The following is a 25361-nucleotide window of genomic DNA, read 5'->3' on the forward strand; positions in this document are numbered from 1 at the left end:
GAGAAACCTCATAGAGTCCATGTGATAGTCCCCTCCCCCCCCCCCCCCATGGAGGGGTCTTTATATGCTGTTGGCTACAGTGGACATGGAGGACATGTCTTTATATACTGTGACTACAGTGGACACAGCAGGACAGTCTTAATATTCTGTTTACTACAGTGACATGGAGGACATGTCTTTATATGCTGTTGGGTGGGTGGTGTGTGTGTGCGTGTGTGTTTGTGTGTGTTGTGTGTGTGTGTGTGTGTGGTGTGTGTGGTTTTACATATCTGATGACGAGAACATTTCCTGTTCAGAACAATGTCCCTGTCTTCCCAGAGTCCACGTGTCCCCTACCGATTCTCCCAATGGTGTGTAGATGTGTGTGAATTGTTCCTGTTCTATGTACAGAGCTTTGAGTAGTCGTTGAGACTAGTAAAGATTTATAGGAACAGTCCATGTACATGTATGTGTAATATATATACTATGATATACTACGATATACTCTGATATTCTATGAATTACTATGATATACTACGATATACTCTGATATACTCTGGACATTCAGCAGGACAAAGGAGACAACCCAGTACAGGTGGAAAGAGTTAAACACAGCGTGATGAAGGTGTCTGTGATTGTTCGGATAGGTGTGACATCACAGGGCCTCTACTACATAATGAGTGAGTTTGGTGACGGAGAACTCTTTGATGAGCAGGTGAGTCCCAGACAGGTGAGTGTCCCCGCTAGCAGATCATTAGAATTACTTCTATTAATAAGAATTTGGGATTTTATGTTTTTAGTCCTAAATTAAGACACAAAATGCAATACTATCACTATTAACAAGCTATGGCTGTTTCAATGCTGACAGACTGAATATTTCATTTATTCAATATGATAACTTATTGTTATTTTACATAATAACTGATTGTGTGTTTTATAAATAACTGATTGCTTATTTTATATAATAGGCCTAACTGATTGCGTATTTTTATAATAACTGATTGTGTATTTTATAAATAACTGATTGTGTATTTTATATAATAACTGATTGCGTATTGCCTAATAACTGATTGCGTATTTTATATAGTAACTGATTGTGTATTTTATATAATAACTGATTGTGTATTTTATATAATAATTGATTGTGTATGTCCTCTGGTGTCATAGTCATTATCAAATCCCTTTGGGTATTTATATTTAACATGAATGAATATGAACTGTCCCGTTTTGGATCTGCTCTAAAACAACGTGCTGACCACTGAGGTTTTGCTTCCTCTTTGTCGTCTGAAGAGCTCCTCAGAGATCCAGACCTCAGAGCTTCTCAGAGATCCAGACCTCAGAGCTTCTAATGCTTCACTCCAGCACAACTCCCACAATGATGTAAACCTGAAACGTTGTGTTTTTGGGACCCCCCCCCCTAGTACATTTACAGGCCTACGTTTACACAAATACTTCATCATATTCTAGTACTCTTTCCCATTAAGTTCCTTTAAATCTGCAGGTCTAAGTGTTCAAACATCCAGAAGCTTTTATCTTCCTCCATGTTTCAGCTGCTTCCAGCCGTGGTCCTGCTCCTGGCGCCAATGCTGACCAGCTGCTACCCCCCCGTCCTGCCCAAGGACTGCAGCGACATTTATAAATTTCAGAGCAAACCGAACCAAAGTGTACACCATCTACCCCATCAGCTCCACATCTCCTGTCCAGGTAGACCTCCTCCTCTCTGGGACGATGATGATAGTGTGAGACGGTGGCCCCCATTGGTCCCCTAATGTAGAATAGTATGATGATAGTGTGAGACAGTGGCCCCCATTGGTCCCCCTTAATGTAGATAGGTATGATGATAGTGTGAGACAAAGGTCCCCATTGGTCCCCTAATGTAGAATAGGTATGATGATAGTGAGAGACAGTGGCTCCCATTGTCCCCTAATGTAGAATAGGTATGATGATAGTGTGAGACAGGGGCCCCCATGGTCCCCTAGTGTAGAATAGGTATGATGGTAGTGTGAGATAGTGGCTCCCATTGGTCCCCCTTAATGTAGATAGGTATGATGATAGTGTGAGACAGTGGCCCCCATCGGTCCCCTAATTTAGAATAGGTATGATGATGAAACCATCGTACTTATCACCCCCGATATATTCTGGGTACTGAGGCCTCGTCCCTACTATTTACGACCTGGACAGACCTCATCCGCTAAGAAGCAGATGATGCACTGATGGGGTCAACAAGGTCGCCGTATTAAATCGGACTCCATCTGAAGATTATTTAATTTAGACATCCGTGACTATGTATACTCCTAATAGTAATATACAGGATTATACTCCTAATAGTAATATAAAGGATTATACTGCAAATTCTTAGTCCTACAGATAGGCGGCCCAGTATTTAAATGAACACACAGTAGCGGAGTATATGTTTTTTTTTTTACTCTCGTTTTTTTCGTGAGTCAGAGCCAAGCAACAGCTGTGAGGGAGAGCGTGTTTCCTCCACCCCCGGTTAGGGTTAGGATTGTTTCCTCCAGTCGGGGCTGTGCTGGACCCTGCTCTCTGGGCATCGAATCAGCGGTTCTATCACTACATCCTTGGCACCCTGTCCTGTGCGATGGTGTGCAGACACACACAGCCTAAAAATGCACACCTTTTTTCTGTCGTGTGTAGTCCTCCCCCCCCCCCCGTTGTATACACGTTTCATAAATGAGGGCCATTGAGATCATGGCTGACAGAAATAAGTTCGGACTGATGCTGATCACCAGATAGAAGTAGTCTTAGTTGTAATAGTAATCAGTACTTGTTCCAGCCTGTGTGATTATATTGTATATATTGTGTTGAAAGCCATTTGCTAATGGTTGTGTGTTTGTGTGTAGGTGTACTGCGACATGGACTCTGTCGGAGGACGGTGGACGGTGAGTTTTTACTAAGCGTCAGTTTTGGTTCTGAGGTTCTTTCCAATCGCTCAAATACTTCAGGTACACAGGGAGTACTACTCTCATAGTTGGGGGGACTTGAAGTATGTGGTTCATACTTTCAGACACATTAACCTGCAAAACCATACCCCGATGAATAAAAGACACAGGCTTAGTCAAGAAGACCAGACCATACCCCGATGATTAAAAGACACAGGCTTAGTCAAGAAGACCACAACCACTGCAAGAGGCCAAAGTTCCACTCAGTTTGGACTATAGCAGAGGTGGACGTGTCTACTGCAATGTCTTCACTGTGTCTAGTCCACACATAGTCAAAGGTTCAATTGGTAGCTTCAGTTAACAACTATAACCTGCAATACCTGTACTGCAATATTGTCACCTTTTTCAAAGACATGGGGAACTTGTTTGCACTCAGTAAGATTCCCCCTCCCCCCCTCCTGGACCTGGACCATGTCTTTCTGCCTTCTTGGAAAGCCTCCTAATGCAGAACGACTTGAGAAGAACATGAAAATGCATTTCATCACACCTACACACTGATTGACATGGAGCTATAAGTCCATCCAACCATCCATCCATCATCCTCTTATCCAGTATCGGGTTGCGGTGGACCAGCTCCAGCAGGGGACCCCAACTTCCCTTTCCCGAGCCACATCAACCAGCTCCAACTAGGGGATCCCGAGGCGTTCCCAGGCCAGGTAGATATATTTCCCCCTCCACAGTCCTGGGTCTCCCCGAGGCCTCCTCCCCGCTGGACCCTCCACCTAGCCCTGTGTCTTCTCCGAGGCCTCCTCCCAGCTTGACCCTCCACCTAGTCCTGGGTATTCCCCAAGGCCTCCTCCCAGCTGGACCCTCCACCTAGTCCTGGGTCTCCCCAAAGCCTTCTCCCAGCTGGACCCTCCACCTAGTCCTGGGTCTTCCCCGAGACCTCCTCCCAGCTGGACGTGCCTTGACCACCTCCCTAGGGAGCACCAGGCCATCCTCACCAGATGCCTGAATCACCTCAACTGGCTTCTTTCGACGTGAAGGAGCAGCGGCTCTACTCCAACCCCCCACTCCAATGACTGAGCTCTCATCCATTCTTTAAGGGAGACGCCGGCCCCCCTCCTGAAGAAACCTATTTCGGCTGGTTGTCCCCCGGATCTCGTCTAGTCCACATGGTGCAGTCAGACATACCCCTGTTAAATATGTAAATATATATGTATATATGAGGATGAGATTTGATGTTTATTTTATCATCAGCTGTGAAAAGAAACCAAGTATTCCCAGTAAAGTGAGATGACAGTGCAGCGTTGGTACCTTTGTGTTCCAGGTGTTCCAGACCAGGATGGACGCTCAGTGAACTTCTACCGGGGCTGGGACCAGTACAAGACTGGCTTGGGAACGCTGCTGGGGAGTACTGGCTCGGTGAGGAAGTACACCCTCAATATACATGTGTCACACCCCCACTGAGGAACGGGGGATGTTAAAAAAAAAAACTAAAATACCAGCAATAATTCCACTGACAAAATGGAGTAAAACCCAAGCAACTTACAAAAATGTGACTTTATTCTAAAACACAAGTTAAATTAGCAAAACAGCTAAGCAAAAGACACAAATATAAAGTTAAAAGATTCATGTAATAAAAGCTAAATAGTTAGAGTAATGTCATTGTCACTAGTCCCCAGTGTTCTTTAAAGTCCGTAGTTGTGATTATCCTAAGAACAGCTGATCCCGCCCCGAAAGCCTAGGCTCTTCCTTTCACTTGTCCGCGTTGCGTGTTACGTTTCCACCTGGCTGACACTGGGGGAGAACAAAGAGAGCTCTCAGTCAAACAAGTCACAAAGCAGTTCTTTGCCCACACACTCCCGAGGACAGCTGGAAGACTTTCCTCCACTCATCTGTATACTCGCGTTGAACTCCTTGTTTGGGTGGCTGCAGTCCCCCGTGCTTCAGGCTCTATGACGTAATCCGGTCTGGCCACCACACGTTCACCCGCACTTCGGACGGCTTGTCCCAACCGGCACTTCTCCAGCCCGTCTGCTCGTTTCGGCTTCCACTGTCCTCCGTGTCCGTTTGGGCTCTGTTTCTGCTCTGCTCCGCTCTGTCACCACTCTTCTGCTCCTGCTCCTCAGCGTCCCCTCTGCTTTCATTTATCCTTTTTTGTTCCTTTGGCCTCCGGTTCACTTGCTCCGTTCTCGGCAGCCCCCGCCACCTCCGCCTGGGCGCGGCCCGAGCTTTGTCGCCGCATGAGCCGCCCAGCGCTTCAGCCACTCCTCAGCGTCACATCTTCTTCTCCTTCTTCCTCTCCTCTGCTCTGCTCTGCTCTGCTCTGCTCTGCTCTGCTCTGCTCTGCTCTGCTCTGCTGCAGCTCCTCTGCTCTGCCGCCTCTGTCTGCCCCGTGTTTTTTCCCCCCTCTGCTGCATCCCTGCTTCCTTTTCACTGCCCCACTCAAACACACCTGCTCCCCATTAAGCTCAGGTGTCTCCACTTGTCTTTTCCCAAGCTCGTTAAGTCTGAGTAAAAAAGGGAGGAGCTACAGTCTTGTCAAAAGGTAAAAACACAAACAATTCATGCAATAAAAAAGCTGTAAATAAAACTTACGCATGCAACAAACAGAATAAAAACATGCAAGCGCTAAAATCCTAAAAACACATGCCATAAGTCCATTAACAAATCATTACAGCAATCTCATGCATTTACATTATTTGTCCAAATCCACCTTTGACACATGTACTACTGTACATCTAATACTAAAGGTCAGGAATACAACAAAACTACTGTTCATCTAGTACTAAAGGTCAGGAATACACAAAACTCACTAATCATCTAGTACTAAAGGTCAGGAATACACTAAACTCACTGATCATCTAGTACTAAAGGCCAGGAATACACAAACTCACTGATCATCTAGTACTAAAGGTCAGGAATACACAAAACTCCCTGATCATCTAGTACTAAAGGTCAGGAATACATGAAACTAATGTCATCTAGTACTAAAGGTCAGGAATACATGAAACTACTGTTCAACTAGTACTATAGGTCAGGATACACAAAACTACTGTTCATCTAGTACTAAAAGGTCAGGAATACATGAAACTACTGTTCATCTAGTACTAAAGGTCAGGAATACACAAAACTACTGTTCATCTAGTACTAAAGGTCAGGAATACACAAAACTCACTGATCATCTAGTACTACAGGTCAGGAAAACACTAAACTCACTGATCATCTAGTACTAAAGGCCAGGAATACACAAAACTCACTGATCATCTAGTACTAAAGGCCAGGAATACACAAAACTCACTAATCATCTAGTACTAGGCCAGGAATACACAAAACAACCTCCCTGATCTTAATACTAAAGGTCAGGAAACATGAACTACTGTTCATCTAGTACTAAAGGTCAGGAATACATGAAACTACTGTTCAACTAGTACTAAAGGTCAGGAATACATGAAACTACTGTTCATCTAGTACTATAGGTCAGGAATACACAAACTACTGTTCATCTAGTACTAAAGGTCAGGAATACATGAAACTACTGTTCATCTAGTACTAAAGGTCAGGAATACACAAACTACTGTTCATCTAGTACTAAGGTCAGGAATACACAAACTACTGTTCATCTAGTACTAAAGGTCAGGAATACATGAAACTACTGTTCATCTAGTACTAAAGGTCAGGAATACACAAAACTACTGTTTCATCTAGTACTAAAGGCCAGGAATACACAAAACTCACTGATCATCTAGTACTAAAGGCCAGGAATACACAAAACTCACTGATCATCTAGTACTAAAGGCCAGAATACACAAAACTCCCTGATCATCTAGTACTAAGGTCAGGAATACAGAAACTACTGTTCATCTAGTACTAAAGGTCAGGAATACATGAAACTACTGTTCAACTAGTACTAAAGGTCAGGAATACATGAAACTACTGTTCATCTAGTACTATAGGTCAGGAATACACAAAACTACTGTTCATCTAGTACTAAAGGTCAGGAATACATGAAACTACTGTTCATCTAGTACTAAAGGTCAGGAATACACAAAACTACTGTTCATCTAGTACTAAAGGTCAGGAATACACAAAACTCACTGATCATCAAGTACTAAAGGTCAGGAATACACAAAACTCACTGATCATCTAGTACTAAGGTCAGAATACACAAAACTCACTGATCATCAAGTACTAAAGGTCAGAATACACTAAACTCACTGATCATCTAGTACTAAAGGCCGGAAACACAAAAACTCACTGATCATCTAGTACTAAAGGTCAGGAATACACAAAACTACTGTTCATCTAGTACTAAAGGTCAGGAATACACAAAACTACTCTGTTCATCTAGTACTAAAGGTCAGGAATACATGAAACTACTGTTCATCTAGTACTAAAGGTCAGGAATACACAAAACTACTGTTCATCTATACTAAAGGCCAGGAATACACAAAACTCACTGATCATCTAGTACTAAAGGCCAGAAACACAAAACTCACTGATCATCTAGTACTAAAGGCCAGGAACACAAAACTCCCTGATCATCTAGTACTAAAGGTCAGGAATCAATGAAACTACTGTTCATCTAGTACTAAAGGTCAGAATACATGAAACTACTGTTCAACTATACTAAAGTCAGGAATACATGAAACTACTGTTCATCTAGTACTATAGGTCAGGAATACACAAACTACTGTTCATCTAGTACTAAAGGTCAGGAATACATGAACTACTGTTCATCTAGTACTAAAGGTCAGGAATACACAAAACTACTGTTCATCTAGTACTAAAGGTCAGGAATACACAAACTCCCTGATCATCTAGTACTAAAGGTCAGGAATACATGAAACTAATGTTCATCTAGTACTAAGGTCAGGAATACATGAAACTACTGTTCAACTAGTACTATAGGTCAGGAATACACAAAACTACTGTTCATCTAGTACTAAAGGTCAGGAATACATGAAACTACTGTTCATCTAGTACTAAAGGTCAGGAATACAAAAACTACTGTTCATCTAGTACTAAAGGTCAGGAATACACAAAACTCACTGATCATCTAGTACTACAGGTCAGGAAACCTAAACTCACTGATCATCTAGTACTAAAGGCCAGGAATACCAAAACTCACTGATCATCTAGTACTAAAGGCCAGGAATACACAAAACTCACTAATCATCTAGTACTAAAGGCCAGGAATACACAAACTCCCTGATCATCTAATACTAAAGGTCAGGAATACATGAAACTACTGTTCATCTAGTAGTACTAAAGGTCAGGAATACATGAACTACTGTTCACTAGTACTAAAGGTCAGGAATACATGAAACTACTGTTCATCTAGTACTAAAGGTCAGAATACATGAAACTACTGATCATCTAGTACTATAGGTCAGGAATACACAAAACTACTGTTCATCTAGTACTAAAGGTCAGGAATACATGAAACTACTGTTCATCTAGTACTAAAGGTCAGGAATACACAAAACTACTGTTCATCTAGTACTAAAGGTCAGGAATACACAAAACTACTGTTCATCTAGTACTAAAGGTCAGGAATACATGAAACTACTGTTCATCTAGTACTAAAGGTCAGGATACACAAAACTACTGTTCATCTAGTACTAAAGGCCAGGAATACACAAAACTCACTGATCATCTAGTACTAAAGGCCAGGAATACACAAAACTCACTGATCATCTAGTACTAAAGGCAGGAATACACAAAACTCCCTGATCATCTAGTACTAAAGGTCAGAATACATGACTACTGTTCATCTAGTACTAAAGGTCAGGAATACATGAAACTACTGTTCAACTAGTACTAAAGGTCAGGAATACATGAAACTACTGTTCATCTAGTACTATAGGTCAGGAATACACAAAACTACTGTTCATCTAGTACTAAAGGTCAGGATACATGAAACTACTGTTCATCTAGTACTAAAGGTCAGGAATACACAAAACTACTGTTCATCTAGTACTAAAGGTCAGGAATACACAAAACTCACTGATCATCAAGTACTAAAGGTCAGGAATACACAAACTCACTGATCATCTAGTACTAAAGGTCAGGAATACACAAAACTCACTGATCATCAAGTACTAAAGGTCAGAATACACTAAACTCACTGATCATCTAGTACTAAAGGCAGGAATACACAAAACTCACTGATCATCTAGTACTAAAGGTCAGGAATACAAAACCTGCTGTTCATTTATATCATGTGCTGTGTGTGTGTGTGTGTGTGTCTGTGTGTGTGTGTAACTGTGTGTGTGTGTGTGTCTGTGTCTCTGTGTGTGTGTGTGGTCTCTGTGTGTCTAGGTCTTGAGAATCTCTACCAGCTGACTCTGAACCGCCCGTCCGAGCTGCTGGTCCAGATGGAGGACTTCCAGGGAAACAGAGCGTTCGCTCGGTACACGTCCTTCTCCGTGGGGCCATGTGATGGGTTCATACTGACGGTGTCTGGCTTCATCAACGGAGGAGCAGTGACGTCTCCACATCATCTAGTCTTTAAAGATGACATAGTCGGGTCTAAGGTGCAGTCAGAAGACATGTGTCTTTAGTCTGCGGGGGTATCTTCATCAGGGTCAGAAGAGATGTGTCTTTAGTCTGGAGGGGTGTCTTCATCAGGGTCAGAAGAGATGTGTCTTTAGTCAGGAGGGGTATCTTCATCAGGGTCAGAAGAGCTGTGTCTTTAGTCTTGGGGGGGGGGGGGGGTTATCTGTGTAGACTTCAGCTCCCTGAACGTCTGAGGCCACTTTCAAATCAATTCAAGTTTATTTTATTGATAATATTTAATTATAACAAAAGTATGTTGAGACACTTTACAGATAGAGCTGGTCTAGACCACTCCATAATTTACTGATAAAACAGGTCTAGACCACTCTATAATTTACAGCTAGAGCAGGTCTAGACCACTCCATAATTTACTAATAAAACAGGTCTAGACCACTCTATAATTTACAGCTAGAGCAGGTCTAGACCACTCTATAATTTACAGATAAAACAGGTCTAGGCCACTCTATAATTTACAGATAAAACAGGTCTAGACCACTCTATAATTTACAGATAGAGCAGGTCTAGACCTCTCTATAACATGCTCTATGGTCTGATAGGAGGAGGTTATCATGCTCTATGTTCTGACAGAAGGATGTCTGTCTATTATCATTACACTCAAAGAAAACTGGACTGTTTCATCCATCCTGCCTCTCCCTTAGATATAATGGTGTCATCTTCATAACATCCATCCATCTTCATCCGCTTATCCGGTTTCGGGTCGCGGGGGCAACAGCTCCAGCAGGGGACCCCAAACTTCCCTTCCCGAGCCACATCAACCAGCTCCGACTAGGGGATCCCGGGGCGTTCCCAGGCCAGGTTGGAGATATAATCTCTCCACCTAGTCCTGGGTCTTCCCTGAGGCCTCCTCCCAGCTGGACGTGCCTGGACCACCTCCCTAGGGAGGCGCCCAGAAGTCATCCTTACCAGATATATCCCGGAAAGACTCCTTCAGTCGGACGGCTTCCCTGACTACCGGTGTCCACCAGGGTGTTTGAAAGTTACCGCCCCTTGAGGCACCTAAGACCCTTAGACCACAGCTCACCGCCGCAGCTTCAGCAATGGAAACTTTGAATATTGTCCACTCAGGTTCAATGCCCCCAGCCTCCACAGGGATGCACAAAAATCTCCGCCGGAGGTGTGAGTTGAAAGTCCCTCGGACACGGGCCTCCTCCAGACCTTCCCAATTTACCCGCACTACCCGTTTGGGCTTACCAGGTCTGTCCAGAGTCTTACCCCACCCCCTGACCCAACTCACCACCAGATGGTGATCAGTTGACGGCTCTGCCCCTCTCTTCCCCCGAGTGTCCAAAACATACGGCCTCAGATCAGATGAAACGATTATAAAATCGACCATTGACCTTTGGCCTAGGGTGCTCTGGTACCACACACACTTATGAGCACCCTATGTTTGAACATGCTGTTTGTTATGGACAATCCATGACTAGCACAGAAGTCCACCAACAGACAACCACTCTGGTTTAGATCAGGGACCCGGTCCTCCCAATCACACCTCTCCAAGTATCTCCATCATCACCCATGTGTGTACTCACCCACATCCCCAGAGCCAGCCTCTGCCCCCAGGTCTGGTCCGTCAAAGCCCCTGACCTTCGCTGCAACCCATGTAGCAGCGCACCCGACCCCTTTGGTTCCTCCCACAGGTGGTGGGCCCATGGGCTGGAGGGAGAAGTGCCACGTCGCTTCTTCGGGCTGTGCCTGGCCGGGCTCCGTGGCAAACCCAGCCACCAGGCACTCGCTGACGAGCGTCTGGTGGCTTCATAACAGTGAAAGTTAATTGAGCGTTCCTAAAACTATTGCCTAGAGGACACATATATAAGGAGAGTAGAATTGGTCTAAGAACTGAGACTAATGCATGAGTCCATGTAATCAAACGGGTGTCTATGTTTTCTCATAATGTTGTGATTATACACTTGTTGTGTTTCTGTAGGAGACTCCCTGACTGGTCATCACAACGGAATGAAGTTCTCCACCTTCGACAAAGACCAGGATGCCGCTTCCGTGAACTGTGCCAGATCACACCTGGGTGGGTTCTGGTACAACGCCTGTACCATGCAAATCCCAACGGTGTCTATCGCTGGGGGGCTGACGGGACTATCTATGCTGTTGGAGTGGATTGGTCCACCTGGAAAGGTTATGACTACTCCCTGAAGTTCATCAGCATGATGGTCCGTCCCGTGCTGTAGGTCTCCAGGACCAACGTCCAGCAGAACATCACCTCATCTCTTCTCATCTCTTTCTCTTTCTTTCATTAAGCATTTAATCAACAACAGGTTTTCTTTTCCTGAAACTGGACCCAGAACAAGAAAGCCAGCTGATGGTAAATCTTGTTTCCGTCTGTGATGGTTAGAGCAGTCGCAGCAAAAGTCTGATGTGGTTCCAGCTGGGCATCTGCAGCAGGAAGTAGGGTTAGGGTCCAATGTGTCTCCAGCTGGGCGTCTGCAGCAGGAAGTAGGGTTAGGGTCCAATGTGTCTCCAGCTGGGCGTCTGCAGCAGGAAGTAGGGTTAGGGTCCAATGTGTCTCCAGCTGGGCGTCTGCAGCAGGAAGTAGGGTTAGAGTCTGATGTGTCTCCAGATGAAAAACCCATGATCTTTAAATGGAAACACATATATAGTCTGGTCAGGGGTGGTCACTGCATGGATGATAACATGGGTCTAAAATGAAAAGTAGAAACAGATCTTTGCAGTTCCGGCCAGCCAGGTGATGTTTGGTGGAGGTGTGAAACTCTTATGTAGATATATATATGTGTATGGAGGTGTGAATCTGTATCTGCTTGATGAGACAATAAATAATAAGCTGAGCATTAATATCATCTGATGTCTTCACTTTGTCTCCTGAGAAGAAAACTTATAATAATTACAATTTAAAAGAAAAGAATTCAAAAAAGCAAAGTTAACATGTTAAAATAATAATTTGAAAATATAAAATACTAAAAAGAGGGAGAAACTTAAATGAAAAAACTTCATGTATGTATTTCGTTTTAGTTTTTTATTTTCAATATCATTTTTATGACTGACTTTTTATAACTTTTTTTGCTGTACTATGACTTTTTATTTAAGTGAAAAAGTCATAGTATAGTGTGTCAGAATTTATATTTTTTAAAGTCCTATTACAGCATGTCGAAATATAAAAAGTCAGAGTAAAAAATGTGATAAAATGTCATAGTTCACCAAGCGTGCGCCGATACCAGAACCAGAACCATCTTCCACGTCGTACCATCAAGACTCCTGTTCACCAAGACGGAAAGTACAACTAGACAAGACGGAAAGTACAACTAGGCAAGATGGGAACTACAACTAGACAAGACGGTAACTATGTCTAGTTTTAGTTCCTGTCTTGTGTTTTCCCTTGAGTGTCTGTATGTTCTGTTTCCTGTTTTAGTTTGATAGTTGTTGTACTTCCTGTCTTTTTGGTTTTCCCACCTGTGTGATTACCTGATGTCTTCCACCTTTTCCCAGCCCTTGTGTCACCTGCCTCTTGTTACCTCGTTACCCTCTGTATTTAGTCTTTGTCTTCCCCTTGTCCTTGTCCTTTGTCAGATCATATTGTCCCCGTGCCTGTTGTGTCTGCTTCTTTGCTTCTGGGATTTCCTTTGGTCTCAAGTTTCTGGTTCTGCTCTTGTTTTTTGGATTCCCTCTTCTTGTTTTTTTCGCTCTGGATTAGTTTTTGCCTGTATGAAACTGTCCCACCACTGCTCCGTATTAAAAGCATGACTCAACAGATATGTTTTGAGTTTGGACCTAAAAAGAGTGACATCTGTAAGTGCGAATATCGGGGGGTAACTTGTTCCTGGTCTCTGGGCAGCAACCGCAAAAGCCTGAACCCCCCACGATTTATACCCGGACCTTGGGACTTCTAAAACCAGCTAATTTGAAGACCGCAATGACAGTTGTGCTCCCAAAAAAGTTAAGATTTCAGACAAATACTCAGGGTGACATATATTCTCTCTCTCTCTCTCTCTCTCTCTCTCCCTCTCTCTCTCTCTCTCTCTCTCTCTCTCTCTCTCACTCTCTCTCTCTCACTCACTCACTCACTCACTCTCACACACACACACACACACGTTAATGTCCAGCATCAGAATGCAAGTTATGAAACCATCTTAGTTCTAATTATTGCACAGCGGCCATTTATGTTTGTCAGTCCCAGTCAGCAACAATGAAAACACACACTGCTCAACTGAATATGAAGGCAGATGGCTAGCAGCATTAGTTCAATCACACTAAACCCAAAATAGTTTCTGACTCACCAATCGGTAGATTATTTGTACATAAAACCCATCCGACGCTTCCTCGTGAAGGCGTCGATCACAGCGTTTTAAAACTCGTCTTTACGGGCCTTCAGTTTGCATAGTCTCTGACTCTCAATTTACAGAATGGCGAGGGCTTAAAGACGTGCTGGCCAGGTCCAGTTCCGACTGGATGTTTTGATCCAGCTGCGGGCCGGTTGTTCAGATCCCAGGACCCCGCAGAGGTCCTGTCCTGCCGCTAACTGTTAGCACGGCCACATAGCCACATCTTTTCTTCCAAACCAGGCGGTTTAAAATGATCGGACGAGTTTTTGTCCCTTTTGCTGCAGTAGTCCATCTAAGGCTGGCGTAGACCTCCATCTTGCTATTAGTTCTTTTTTAGAGGAGTTCCTCACTGCTGTGATATTTGGGGACACCGCTGCTGTCATTTTGACTTTGAATTTCGCGGGGATTGCGCTTACAACGTAGCTGGTGTAATGACGTCAGCTACGCAAAGGGACAGTAATATCTCGATTTTAATTGGTCCATGTTTGATATGTATCGGAGATGATTACTGGCATAACACATTTACGTACAAAGGCACAGCAGAGTTGTGCTTTTTGCCGTACATGTTAAAGCATACAGGATCGAAGTGCGCATGCGCAACATTGGTTTATCGCTTGATTATGCGTAACTGTTACATTTGTCATTGTACCGTCTAAATAATTGGAATAACAAACATATAAATCACAAGAATAAGACAAGAGACAGGAGAGATGTGATCTCTTTTCCATGTTCCTGGCAGAACACGTGCCGCAGCATTCTGAATCAGCTGAAGAGTCTTTATGGACTTTTTTGAGCAGCCTGATAATAAAAAATTGCAGTAATCCAGCTTAAAGTAACAAATGCATGGATTAGTTTTTCTGCATCAATTTCAAACAGGATTTTCCTGAATTCCTTAATGTGATGACTATAGAAACTGGTAGGTCTGGCCACGATTTCACGTCAGGAATATTTTTCCGTGTAGGTTATTTAGAGTTCAACTCAGCAGAGTTTGATTGTGCAAAGTCAACATGAACAAAGAAATGTGTTTCTGTCCTGTTTCAACAGGGGACCTTTCGCGTGTGAGGTGAATGTGATAACCACTACACTACAGAAACTGTTGGAAACTGATTTTTGGGGAAATGCACCATTCATTATTTACTGTAAATGTTTAAAATGCTGTTAGACATGTTAATTTAACACAGAGATTTTCAACTAGATTGAGTCACAGATGCTTTGTCATGGATTTGAGTGACAGCAAATATGTAGTAAATCTAAATATATGTACATGTATTTACTGTGGCACAAATGCTGGAATAGCGCCACCTATTGATTGATGTGCCAAAAATAGAGATTGGGCATTCCTCGTTACTATAATGGACAGTATCTCCGCCTGTCACGCGGAAGATTGGGCCTTGGCTCAGGCTGTGATAATGTATGTAAAATTACATCTTTTTTTACAGTGTGTTCAGTCTCATATTGTTTTAGGCGAGGAATGGCGCCTGGCTAGAGCTTCAGAAGGCAGGACATGACAGATTACACATCTGTCACATAGTCAGTTTGTAGTCTTAAATACCAAGTCTCTTGCTGTTCCTTGACTAGTTGGCCACCCCTGCTCTGCATCACTCCAGGTAAGTAGAAAGCAATCTGTTATGCACCTTTGCATTGCACTAAAATGTCAAAATTTGGACCTGAATCCAACAATAACAATATTTGACTCTTACATACATTGGTTTTCAGGTAAAAAATGTTGGTCAGGGGTTTAGTTACTGTTTGAAAAAAGGAATAGAAATGTTATTGAGATAGAGGCAGATGAAGTGTTTATGACCCATCAATGATGACAAAAGGATTCATCTGCTGTCGGGGGTCTGATTTAAAGGAAATGGTACTCTTTAAAAGTGTTGGGGTTCTAGCGTTAAACTAATGAGGAAGAATATGACAAATCTTATTCACCCAAAACAAAGTCCAGGAACTCACTCTTTCAAATGTTACACCTGAATTTGTCAAGTCCTGACCATTCCCTGACCGGGAATTGAACCCGGGCCGCGGCGGTGAGAGCGCCGAATCCTAGCCACTAGACCATCAGGGAGTTACATCTATCATATTTATCTTTGTAGATGTGAGTTTCCTTTTCACTTACTGGAATGACTCATATTGTTTTAGGCGAGGAATGGCGCCTGGCTAGAACTTCAGAAGGCAGGACATGACAGATTACACATCTGTCACATAGTCAGTTTGTAGTCTTAAAACAGAACGAGAAGACGCCGGTAAGACAAAGCTGATATGACTAATGTTTAACCTGTGTTACACTTTGAAACTAAATAAACAGACACATAGTTAACAGAGATCTGAGTGTTGCGTGGTTATTGTAAATAGGTAATGTTTGTGAAGTATGGTATGGTTTTACACAGAATGACGGATTGATGAATGCAGCAGTAGCATGTGGTGAAATGGAGAATGGCTAGGTTAACTGGCTAGGTTAACTGAAGATTTTAAACATTGTGAAAATTAACTAAACATATGAACACGTTAAACATATACGGGCATTTAACATATGGCTAGCCTTCGCATGAAGTGCCAGATGTCCAGCCGTATGTGGAGGTCTGGCCACTCCCCAAACCTTGTCTGCAGCTTGCTGGACCGCTCACTGATGCAGCAGCCACAGTCGGTTTCTTGGTCTCAGCAACAAGCTTGATCATTGACATACAGTTGCACGCCACGTATCACAAAATTGTTGGGTTGGGCCTTTTGTATTTGCTTGTATTACATCAAGTGACCTGCATACCAATGACCGCAAAGATTAATATGTACATGGTTTGCAGAACTGTACCTTCTGATAGATATAAGGCCACTTGGGTTGTCTTTGGGCTGCTCTATGGTCTTCTGCAGAAGGATAAATCCCAGAGTTGACTCTCACCAGGTTATTTAGGAAACAAACGTCCCTGGGTGGACTTGAACCACCATCCTTTCGGTTAACAGCCGACTGCGCTGACCTATTGCGCCACAGAGACTGCATCTGTCTGAGGTTTTATGAGCGGGAGCTCGATCTTTAAGACACAAGCATTTGCTTCATGGCTTTTTGAGGTTGAGCTGCACATGTATGCTTATCAGGCTATTTTCCTGTTACTCAGACATTGGGAAAGCTGACTCATGCAGAAATGTAGAAGCTGGACGTGCATTGTAATGTTCTCACATGTCAATTGGATTCTAACTTTGAATTAGAAAATTTGGCATCCAAGAAAATTTCGGAACCGATGGTTTAATAGTCATTTTGCTGGTGGTTTCTTGGTCACAGCAACAAGCTTGAACATTGACATACAGTTGCACGCCACGTATCACAAAACTGTTGGGGGGGCCTTATGTATTTGCTTGTATTACATCAAGTGACCTGCATACCAATGACCATCAGCGATGGCAAAAGTACTCACTGCCCGTACTCAAGTAGAAGTACAGATAATTGTGTTAACAAATACTCTGGTAAAAGTAGAAGTACGCGTTTAACTTCTTTACTCAAGTAAAAGTAACAAAGTACAGGCTTAGCAATTTACTTAAAAAGAGTAAGAAGACTTGCCCCAATGGTACTATTAAAAACCTCCTTCACCATTCTAAATGTCTAAGGGACAGTTGGTAGGTTGTATGTGTTTTACAACCTCACTAAGTAACGTCAGAGAAACGTGCTTAAATTCCTCAAACACAGCTGAGTGTGTAGAAGAATTAGATAAAAAGACCTTAACATTAGCACCAGTAATTTTCCTGATAGATGCTACTTTGTCAATAAAATAAGCGAGAGACATTTCTCACATGCACTAATTGAAACATCGGTCGGAGCAGAGGTTAACAGAGTTAAAAGTATTAAATAACAATCTAGGTTTGTGGCAATTGCTAGCTATGACAGAAGACTGGACTGGCAGAGAAGGTAGATGGACTGCAAAAATCACTACGTGATATGGATGCTCGTATGACGCTGAGGTCGGTGACAACTGATTGATGGACATTGATTCGTACAAATTCCACCGAGTCACCCTAAATTTGGATTGAAATTGATCAACTGTTTCCCCCCCGCCCCCCCCCCCTTCTCTGCCCGAAGCGGGAAAACAACTTGCAGCTTCACATACATACGCACACACACTCATAGTCAAGGCCGGACTGAACTGAGCTGTTTTTCAACAACCCACACAGTTTGTGTCTCCTACGCACTCACATCCACAGACACCATACACCAATTATTCCTTCATGTATGTAGTCTCGTGCATTATATTATGTCTTGTATTATCCTGCTGTCTGCATATATCCTTTTCAGAGTGCATGTGGCGGCGCTTTCACTAGCTGCGGCTCAGAGGCTCTCTAAACTCTCTAAACTGTATTTCGTTGCATTGTACCTGTACATGTGTGATGACAATAAAGTTGAATCTAATCTAATCTAATCTAATCTAAAAAGAGAGATGCTGCATCTTCACCACCTTCACAGCATTCTGGTATGTGATAGACTGTCCCTTAATACACCCAGTGACACATGTAGATTGTCTTTCCATCTTCGTTCAGCTTGTCTGCAGTGTTGTCTAAGGGCCCTTGTGGTGTCATTTAGCCAGGGGTCCGCCTTAGGTTTAACAGCTTTAATCTGTTAAGGGGCAATAGAGTCTAGGATTTCAGTGCATAAGGAATGGAACTCAGAGAGAATGTTATCTGGGGAAGAGGGAGAGACCAGACCATTCTTGGCATAAAACTGTGAGCTCACAAACGCAGATGCAAACTCTCCAGCTGAAGAGGAGGTGATGCAGCGGCGCCTAGACGCTGAGGAGACAGGCTTAGCTGCGGGTGGTGGAACATGTCTATGTCTGCGGATCCTCATGGAGGCAGCTTGATTGATTGTTATGCTCCCTTATTTGTGCGACATAACCGAGATCTAATTTTTTATCAAACCGGGTTGGGAGAGTAACCTTTCTGGTTACTTTTTGACAAATGAAGCAAGTTACGTCACTCAAAGAAAGATACTGGCTGGGAATCAAAGCCATATCAACTGTTTGGAAGGTAGCTATGCTCACCACTATACCACCATCACTGGACAATACAACGTTCACTGCAAATCTTTCAACACATCTGGGCATTGAGACTGAAAATAAATGCTGAGAAATGCATTAGTGGCTTCTGGTGAATATTGTATATTACAACATTGTCCATGAAGGCACATCTGCTACAAAGGGATGGGTGACCACCTTTGAATTACTACTTTCGTGGTCAGCAGGATTCGAACCTGCAATGGGAGACCCCAATGGATTTCTAGTCCATCGCCTTAACCACTCGGCCACAACAACCTGAAAAGCAGTGCAATACTGATTTGCACTAATATTTGCACTGACTCACGAAAAAAACACGAGTAAAATAAAAAAATACTGCATAAACTTTGCTACCGTGTGTTTATTTAAATATGGGTACACTTCACATGTAGGTGTATACTTTACTGCAAATTAAACTGAGATGTCAGGGTTTCAATCTCCACCTCTAAAAAGTGCTGCTTCTTAGCCGGATTACATCTGGCCATGTCGTAAATAGTCAGGGCGAGGACTCAAAACCGAGAATATATTGGGGCGTGATATTTTAATTGTTGTGATTGTTGTGTGCCTTTAATATCACACATGTGGCTATTATGAAAGAAACTGCCTAGCAAACCCTCGCAAGACTTTTGAAGGTTCCATGGTGTAATGGTTAGCACTCTGGACTCTGAATCCAGCGATCTGAGTTCAAATCTCGGTGGAACCTGTTTTTAAGCCACAGCACTGGTGAAAAAGATCAACCTTTCAACTTTCCACATCTAGTTTAAAGTAAGCTTACAGGTTTAATATCCTTGGCCATTTGGATTGTAAACAGTACGTTGGTGGGGGCATGTTGAGGAGTCACCTGGTTGTTAATGTAACTTGAAGGAGCTCCAAATTTGACAGTATTGACTGGAAGTGATAGGCTTTGAGTTACATGGGGGATACACACTTTGCATTCAGTCTCGTAATCACCATAAAAATTAGGTATCACTGAAATTTGAATTTGTGTTGCTGCAGTCAGAGAATACAGTGCTCATCCGGAATGGGCCAGTGTAGTGCATCAGAACTGCTTGTTGAATGGTCTATTAGCTTTGGAACCCCCCTTTCCCCACAGCTTTCAACTGTCAGATATGGGTGGGAGAGTGGGCTCTGTGTCCAACCTTTTCTGTGTAAAAAAAAAACACTAAAAAAGTCTCTTGGATTAAAGACAAAACCTCTACGGAGGACCTTTTACCAAATCCAGGTGCCCTTGGCATAGTTCTGATCTTTTGGGGTAATAGCATAGATCAGGAACCAACACATCTGGACTCAATGTGGGCATTGTACGACAATATTTGACACATTTAGACCATGAAGACAGTTATCAGTTTATTTCCCATCTGGCAGGTATACTTGTGGACTCAGTTGGACATTTTGAAGATAATTGCACAATTTTGACCCAATTGTCAGTCTATTGCCCATCTTGCAGGGACATTTCTGGATTCAGGTGGACATTGTGGACAGAAACATTGGTGGATCTTGATTCCCACCATAGGATTTAGCCTGTATTGCACATTGGGGTACAAGGTCAATAAGATGCCATTAACATCTTGCGCAATGTATTGCCATTGTCAAGCAAATTGCCACCCGAGTGACTTTCTTCCATGTCTCCATGAACGCCCATATGTTTGGGCCCACAATTACAAGAGCAGCCGAAAACCCTAGTCGACCCAGTCCAAACCATCGCGGTAAGCCTCACTGTGTGTCCAAACTAAAATGATACGAGGCAAGTTGGTAGACTCCTTACTGATGTTAATATTTGTACTCACAATGCCCTGTTTTTAAAACACAAGTGTTACATGTGAATAATCAATGTGTAAGTAATCAGGAAGCTCACATAAAAGATAGTTGCAAAGTCTACCAAATGTTTAACTTTCGAACCCGTGAGTGGGTTGGAACCTTGGTTGCCACCTTCCATCAAATGGTGAATCATAGACCTGGGTAGAAATTCCAGAGCAGAGTGGCGCTACCCAGAACAGATTTGTCCACTTTCTCATCTCCTTTTCTTACCAATCAAACCCAAAGCTCCCTTCCATTTTTTGCCAATCATGAGAGACTTCATATCCATTTCTTGCCAATCAAAAAAGCGCCTCCTCTTGGCAATGCCCATCTCCATTTCCTACCAATCCAAACGCATTTTCTGCTTCAATGGCAGCTTTGCTGCAATCGCAAGAGAAGACGAGTCATCTCGGTATTTTTCCACGGAAAATAAAGTAAGTTATTACTGGCACCAAATCTCATGAATTAAACTTGTCAAAAGTTCATGTAATTGATGTATTTGTTTGACCGCAATGTCATATTGTTGTGCACTTTGCTAGTTAAGAACAAGCTTATAACGTTATGCTACTGTAAGCAGTAGTAGCTAGTGTATTAACGCTACGGTAACGTTAGGCCAAACGTCACCGTCAACTGTTGTGCATTAAACCTGTTACATGTTCACGTAATGTATGTAGCTATGTATTTATTTGCCTGCGAAGTCATGTTGCGGTGCACTTTTCTAGTTGAGAAGAGTATAACGTTAGTCAACAGGATAGGCTACGTTATGTGTATCACTTTATGTATAAAGTAACATCAATATGTTAAGTAACGTCAGTATCTTAAGTTAACGTTAGCTGTAATTTAATTTTTATTTTAAAATATTATTATTATAATATATTTTATAATTTTTAGTAGCGTTAGAGAGAGAGAGAGAGAGAGAGAGAGAGAGAGAGCTGATAAATTGATTGAATTGACATCAGTCCCTTATAATTTATATTACTTTAAGATTAGCATTCAAACGTTTACCCCAACTTCAGTCCGCTGTAGTATTTGTTGATAATAAAATATAATTGTAATACAATAATATTAATGTTGATAATGATTATAATAAGCCTTAATTATGACTCAAGCCCCTGTACTAGCAATGTTACAACATGCTTTACTATAAGATAAAGGTAGATAGATTTAGATGATAGAAATGAGCTATTCCATGGTCATGCCTGTAATATATAATTATTTGATTAAATCTTATACTATAGTTTTGTCTTTTTGAATACAATAAAGGGACCTTATTAAGTGCCTAACTATTGACATTATTGCCCTATTGTCCTTTTCAGTTTAATCTCAGATGGCATCTAAGGCTAAGAGGCATCGTGCCATGGGGGACGATGAATGGCTGTCCCGGCTGAGGACGTTTGCCTCTACAGGGGTCTGGTCTACTGATGCTGGGAATAGACCGGCCCCTAGGCAAAAGAGATGGCATGAGCTCTATCTTAAGGTACAGCTTTTTACATGTTTTTTTTAACGACTATCAACAATTAATTAATGTCATGTAACATTCTGGTGCATTTTAATTTTGGTTAATTACAGATAGAGAAGTGTCCACTCCAGCAGTGGGGGCAGATGTCTCTTTTTGGTGGAGCACAGGTCTGCACGTGTGGATTTCACACTAAGAAGGTAAAGTTAATTGGGATACTTAAATGATAGAAGTATACTAAAGATGCAAGCATAATGTATGTTGTTCAAATTGTCTTATATTTGTGGTTGTAAATTCTTTGACATTTGTATTAAAAAACTAATGTGCAGACAGCCACACCTGCTGCTCCAACTGCTGCTGTACCCTCTGCTGGTCCAGTGTAAATCAAATAATCCCTTAAAATGGTACCCAGCACTACTATTTACTGAAAAATAATATATATATTACATTATATTGTAATATAGTGTTTCATATTCTTCTCAGTAATGAGGGAATGCAAAATGATAACACAGTACAACAGCCTAAACGTTCAGCTGTTTCTGCTAGAAGGCCTGAGCAGGTGGAACCAGGACCAGGTCTCTTGCCACCAAACCCTTGCATCTCCTCAGCTACTCTGGAGACCTTGTCCAGTCGGTCAACACCAATAGTCTGAAGGTGCTTGGTCGGAAGTATGTTCCGTTTTTCCAGCCTCCGCCCAAATACACCGGTATGTTAAGTAGCAGGCATGTTATTCACCATTCATTACATTTTAAAATGTTGGGGAGCTAGCGTTAAACTAATGAGGAAGAATTTTGACAAATCTAAATCAACCAAAACTTAATCTTTCAAATGATTAAGTATCTGTAAAGTCCTGACGATTCCCTGACCGGGAATTGAACCCAGGCCACAGCAGCGAGAGCGCCCAATCCTAGCCACTAGACCATCAGGGAGTCACATCCGTCAAAATTATCTTTATAGATGTGAGTTTCCTTTGTGTTTAATTTAGCATCTTTCTCATCTTTTCTCTCATTTCCTCTTTTTTCCTCCTTTTTCCTCTTCCTTTTCCTCTTTTTCCTTCTTCCCGCCCTCTTCCCCTTTTTCCTCTTCCTTCCCCCCTTTACAGACTATTGCTTTGGCGCAATGGATAGAGTCACACTATGAATCAGAAGATTCTAGGTTTGACTCCTGGCTAGTGCATAGTGCTCTTTAAAGACTAATTCCCTTGTTTGTCATTTCCAACTTTACCCCCCAGGACATTCTCTACAAAGAAAATGTACAAGTATATAAAGCCAAATGATGAGTAATTATCGTTTCAACATCAAGTCATCTAAGCCTCTTGTTGTCACTCAACTACAGCAATAATCAAGCTGTTTTCTTTCTGTTTTTGCTTGCTAATCATCTTTCCTTGAAAAAAAAGCTCTGATTTAATACAGGACCAATGTCGGAGATCGTAGAGATCTTTCTGCAGATTTTCACCAGCTAAATACAAATTCCCATACCGGGAGTTGAACCAGGGCCACCTGGGTGTAAACCATGGTTTTCCTTACTATTAAAAGTCTTTAAGAGCAGCAACCAAGACCTTTTGGACACCATTTAGGCCAAATGAATGTAAAATCAAACTAACTGAAAGCTTTCTCAGATGTACTGATTGTAGTCTCCAGAGGACTCCTTAAGAATGTGTGTAAAGGTTATTTAGGCAGAATCCAAACTGCTAGACCATATGGGACTGACACGTTGAATAATAACTGTGATTTTATAAATACATCCAGAGATATGCCAGGAACAGGGCACATAAATACATACATCACTTGTTGATAAAACACTGCAAGAAGTCTGGTAGTCAGGATTCAGGTTTTCAGCTATTCTCCACCACCATGTCTAGTTAAAGTTTTACAATATTTGATTATAGAGACATATATTATGTTTATTTGTTATCATTATATGAGTTAGGTTTGGGGAAATGCATATCAGGGCATAGGATTAATACAGCTCTCATTTAATACAGGACCAATGACACAGAACTTTCAACAGACCTTAATCGGCTAGATACCGATTCCCATACCAGGAGTAGAACCCTGGCCACCTGGACGAAAACAAGGAATCCTAACCGCTAGACCATATGGGACTGTCAGCATACCAATAACAGGGATTTCATGAATCAATTCATAGTCTGGCTGGAAACAAGCCTTCTCTTGTTTGTGAACAAAGAAGCTTATTGTTGACAGTTTGATTTCTGTTAATAACTAACACAACTATAGTCAATAGAAAAGGAAAATATATATATATGAAAAGCCGTCTTGGTTCATCTTACCACTGCTCCTACAATCACCACTCTGGTCTGGTTGGAAACTAAAGGATGTTCATCTTTAACTAAAAGGTCTATCTCTGTAGGGATCCATCCCATAATGTCGTCACACACTTAGAATAAAGATCTGAGTCTGTCAGCAGCAACAACACAACCTTTAGTGGACGCTGACTTTACCTTTAAATTAGGAGTTTAAACAGAGACACAACAGGAAGAATAAATCCATCAAATCAAGTCCCCAATAATCAGCATGTGGCCTTGTTTTATTTCAGGTAGTCAGCATGGAGCTGTTCCACATTCCCAGACATTTAAAACAAGTCAATCATTGGCGTTATTCTACGACTCAGATGAATAAATCAGCTGTTTGCTATTTGAGCTGCTCTGTTTCCTGCTGCTCCGTCATTCTTTAGTGTCCTCTGGAGACAGGTTGCTGTCCTTTATGTGTCTTTTGGATGACATCATCAGTGTCTTTGCTTTAGTCTGAAGAAACTCCAACAGATTTAAAACCACATGCAGTCACAGAAAATACAAACAGGGAATAGAAAATATCAGACAAAGAATATGAAATGAAAAGTCCCCAAAGTAGGAAAATATCATGTTAATCTACCAAACAACAACAATAACTGGAGAGCATCCAATTAAACATGGCCATTTCCAGTATGTCGGTAATGAAGAGAAGAATGTTTGGACATATTACAGATTCATTTTATTTTTATTTAACCAGGAACAATCCCGTTGAGCTACAGTAACTCTTCTTCCAGGGAGTCCTGCCAAGACAGGCGGCAATAAGTTTCATAATACATAAAAGACAGGACAATGGTTCCATACTACACCACAAATCTCTATAGATACTACAACAAAAAAACAAGACATTACACTTAACTTAAGCTAATGCAGACATGCAACTTAAAAACAGGTTCCACCGAGATTAAAACGGAGATCAAAGTCCAGAGTGCTAACCATTACACCATGGAACCTTTAAAAGTATTGCAAGGGTTTGCTAGATAGTTTCTTTCATAATATCCACATATTGAAGGCACACAA

General features: G+C 42.0%; 1 long non-coding RNA gene, 3 other non-coding genes and 1 pseudogene across 4 annotated transcripts; 2 read left to right on the top strand and 3 right to left on the bottom strand.

Annotated features, from left to right (window-relative positions):
* Positions 1 to 125: 125 nt before the first annotated feature.
* On the bottom strand, positions 126 to 12126 carry LOC116676185 (uncharacterized). Its single transcript, XR_004328609.1, has 3 exons — positions 12043 to 12126; positions 639 to 643; positions 126 to 137 (listed from the first exon to the last, which is right to left on the bottom strand). It is a non-coding gene; the product is annotated as an uncharacterized LOC116676185 (long non-coding RNA).
* Positions 1521 to 11820, top strand: LOC116676184 (microfibril-associated glycoprotein 4-like; annotated as a pseudogene).
* Positions 12127 to 15743: 3617 nt separating the features above from the next.
* On the bottom strand, positions 15744 to 15815 carry trnae-cuc (transfer RNA glutamic acid (anticodon CUC)). Its single transcript has one exon. It is a non-coding gene; the product is annotated as a tRNA-Glu (tRNA).
* Positions 15816 to 16663: 848 nt separating this feature from the next.
* Positions 16664 to 16737, bottom strand: trnan-guu (transfer RNA asparagine (anticodon GUU)). Its single transcript has one exon. It is a non-coding gene; the product is annotated as a tRNA-Asn (tRNA).
* Positions 16738 to 19411: 2674 nt separating this feature from the next.
* On the top strand, positions 19412 to 19483 carry trnaq-cug (transfer RNA glutamine (anticodon CUG)). The gene has a single exon. It is a non-coding gene; the product is annotated as a tRNA-Gln (tRNA).
* Positions 19484 to 25361: the final 5878 nt, after the last annotated feature.

Source organism: Etheostoma spectabile, unplaced genomic scaffold, assembly GCF_008692095.1.
Source record: "Etheostoma spectabile isolate EspeVRDwgs_2016 unplaced genomic scaffold, UIUC_Espe_1.0 scaffold00002827, whole genome shotgun sequence".
Classification (NCBI taxonomy): domain Eukaryota; kingdom Metazoa; phylum Chordata; class Actinopteri; order Perciformes; family Percidae; genus Etheostoma; species Etheostoma spectabile.